The following is a 3,773-nucleotide window of genomic DNA, read 5'->3' as shown; positions in this document are numbered from 1 at the left end:
AGAGAGAGAGAGAGAGAGAGAGAGAGAGAGAGAGAGAGAGAGAGAGAGTTGTGGTGCATGCCTTTATTCCCAGCACTGGGGAGGCAGAGACAAATGATCTCTATGTATTCAATGCCAAGTTTACAAAGCCTGTCCAGGACAATCAGGGCTGTAACACAGAAAAACCCTGTCAAAGAAAAGAAAAAGTAAAAAGAAAAGAGATGAAAAACAAAAAGAAAAATGGAAAGGAAAAGTAAAAAAGAAACCTCAAAGGGACAAGTATCAACACACATCTTTGAAAAATATAACTGAATAATTAAGGCCTCTACCCCACAATCAAAAGCACAGGCTAGTTGAATGGATTAAGAAACAAAATGTATCCTTTTGTTGTCTACAAAACCTTATCTTTTCTTTAAAGACAGGAACTACTTTTAGGTGAAAGTATGAAACAAAAAACATACTAAGTACCAGGAAGCTGTCAGGTGCCTCTGTCCTAGTATTGGACAAAGCAGATTTCAAAATAAACAAACCATACTAAAGAAGGACACTTTATCCTAAACAAGTGAACAATTAAGCAAAAGATATTATACTCCTCAACATATATAGACTAAATACTCAGGCATCCAGTTTCATCAAAAGCATATTACTATCTTTTAAATCATTTTCTTTCTTCCTTCTCGTCCCTTCTCCAGTCCCTCCCATGTGCTCTCTACTTGTTCCCTTGGAATCAATCAATCAATCAATCAATCAACTAACCAATCAAATGCCTTCAGAACAGGCTCTTTGAGATATAGATTATTATACATTTAAGCCCTAGGAAAGTGCATAATCAATGAATGTTTATATCATTCTGGTGAAGACCTAAAACCCCTGTTTTTCTGTCACTTGAGTCAGTGTCTGAAAAGCACTGTCTACTAGAAAAATGTCAAGCCCCCTATTTTATCTATATTTTAAAATAAGACTTCTATTGGTTAAGCATAACATTAATAAAAAGTTATATACAACCTTTAAAAAGTATACTAATGGAAATAAAGTACACAAATAATATCACAATAATAATAGGTGATATAAATACTCCATTTTCTCCTATAAGAAAAGTCATGTAGAAAAATAATAGACAGTAACATCAGAAGTAAATAGCATCATATATGATAGTGGACCTAACAAATTTCTACAGAATATTTTCTGAAAAACAAAAACATGTACATTTTTACTTAGTCTATTTATAATGGGCCACATCTTGGGACACAAAGTAAATCTTAACAGATTCAGATAAACTGGCATAACTTTGTGCATTCTATCTAAACATATGCATTACAAGTTTAAAATCAACTGCAAACAAAGCTCTGGAAATTATATAAATTCATGAATATTAAGTAACATAATATTGAATGATGAATAATTTTAAAAAGTCACAAAAATGCTAAAACTTTTTTCTAGTTAAAAATGCAAATAAAAGCAAAACACAAAGACACACACAAAAATCCTTAGGTAGATTAAAAACAGTCCTAAGTAGGAATTCATAGTTCTAAGTGCCTCTAAATATTGCATAAAGTAAAAACAAATTAATTCCTGATGCGACTAAAAAATTCAGAAAAGAAAGAACAAGCCAAAACCAAGTCCAGTAGACAGGAAGAAATAATAAAAATCAGAGTATAAATTATTGAAATAAAATTTACAAAAACAATCAATAAATCTAAGAGCTAGTTTTTTATGAAATAAAGATTTGAGTTTTTTTAGATTAAAAAAATAACATAGAAAGACACTTGGTTCAATTAATCAGAAAAAAGAAAAGTTGATTCACATTAACAGAAACAGAGATTTTTCAAGGAGACGTTACCATAAACACTAAAGAATCACTACTGAGTAGTATAAAGTATTCCTTTAAAAATGTATATTTTACTATGTTAGAATGTCTAGATTCAACCAAATACCAAAGTTTAATAATGTGGAAACAACAAACACAGCTATAAGAATTGGGAGCAGATGACTCGTAATAAGAAGTGTATGATAAACAAACAAACAAAAACAGAAAGAAGGAAAGAAAATGAAGCACCACCAATTTCTGTTACAAAGGCCATATTACAGAAGCCAGGTATAGAAATCACAGCAGGAGGAGGAGGGAAAGGAGCAAGAGAAGAAGATGGGAAGAGAGGAAGAAAGGTAAGTATGGAAAAGGAAACAGAATAAAATATTCTAATTATATATAATATATTATATATGTATTATAATATATTATAAATAAAATCATATATCACATAATATATAGTCTATAGTATTATATATTATATTGTACTACATATTTAATAGACTATATAAAAATATAGTGTATGATTAAATAAATAAAAATATACTTCATATATAATTAAACACATAATATATATTATATAATATACATAATACATGTTAGAATATTATATATACTATATACCAGGTTATACTCAATCATATATAATATAGCATGATACATGTTACATGATATATGATATTGCATAATAAATAAAATGATAATTTTATTTAAAATAATAATTATTACTATTATTATTGTTGTTATTGAGGCCAATATCCCTGATAAATACAGGAAGTACCCTCATTATAAACTAAATATGGGCATATGTCAAATAGTTCATTGACATGGATCAATTTGACTTTATTCAGGAAATGTAGATTGATTAAATACACATAAACCAATAAATGTAATAAACAATATAAATTTCTAAAAGACAAATTATCACCTTATCTTCTCAATATATTTGCAGAAAAGACCTTTGACAACATCCACCAAGATTTCATGCTAAAAGTCCTAGGAAGCATAGAACAGAAGGGAACATACAATATAATAAAAGCTTTATATGACAAACCTAAAACTGACTTTATCCTAATTGGAAAAAAACCCAGTTATATCATTACATCAGGAACAATACAGGGCTGTCCACTATCCTCACGCCTTTACAACATAGTGCTTAAAGCAGAAGCTACATTAATAAGACTAGAAGAAATCTAAAAGCATACAGATAGGAAAAGAGGTCATATTATCACTATTTTTCAATGACATAGTACACTTAGATGCACAGATTCCAACAGAAACATTTTACAATTATCAACATTTTAGCAAAATAAGACACAAAATTACCTTACAAATAGAACCCATTACACACAGCAATAACAACATACTGATAGATATGGGCACATTGGCATTCACAATAGCCTCAAAAATAAATAAATAAGTAAACAAACAAGTAAAATCTAGGATAAAATTAAGGAAGTAAAATACCTCAACAATGAAAACTAAAAGAGATGGGCAAGGCATTATTATATGAAAATACTCTCCACATTCACAGACTTGTATAGTTAATATTGTGCTAAACCTATCCCATGCCAATACAGACAAAATCTTCAAGACATCATGAAAAAGAACAAACCTCCAAAATTTCATGTGGTGACTCCAAAGGTCCTAAACAACCCAAGCAATCCTGAACAAAAATGCAGAACTAGAGAGATACCATTTCACTAGTCAACCATCCTTAGTGGGTTTTTGAATGGTTTTTTCTTATTTATTTTCATTTCCTGTAGAAGACTTCAATTTAAGGATCACATAGTTTATACTTTATTTCTAAATTATACAAGAAGCAAAACAAAGAAGAAATAAGAGGCATAATGACATACCTTCTGAATCTGAAAGGACCATAATGTTTCTTTGATAGGATCCCTGGCTATTCTCCTACAGAAGCCAGAAAGATTTCTCTCACTGAAGTCTAAAAATAAATAGATAGATGAGAGAGAGAGGGAGAGGG

General features: G+C 29.8%; 1 long non-coding RNA gene across 1 annotated transcript in view; it reads right to left on the bottom strand.

The window, feature by feature from the left end:
* LOC116075150 overlaps positions 1–3,773 on the bottom strand; it is an 8,224-nt gene that overhangs the window by 3,830 nt on the left and 621 nt on the right. Inside the window, exon 2 of the long non-coding RNA XR_004112440.1 lies at positions 3,646–3,734. This is a non-coding gene — a long non-coding RNA (uncharacterized LOC116075150). The remainder of the gene's footprint in view (positions 1–3,645; positions 3,735–3,773) is intronic.

The sequence above is a fragment of the Mastomys coucha genome, unplaced genomic scaffold (genome assembly GCF_008632895.1).
Source record: "Mastomys coucha isolate ucsf_1 unplaced genomic scaffold, UCSF_Mcou_1 pScaffold3, whole genome shotgun sequence".
NCBI lineage: Eukaryota > Metazoa > Chordata > Mammalia > Rodentia > Muridae > Mastomys > Mastomys coucha.
Note: the sequence above shows the minus strand (reverse complement) of the source record. Positions and strands in the feature narration are given on the sequence as shown.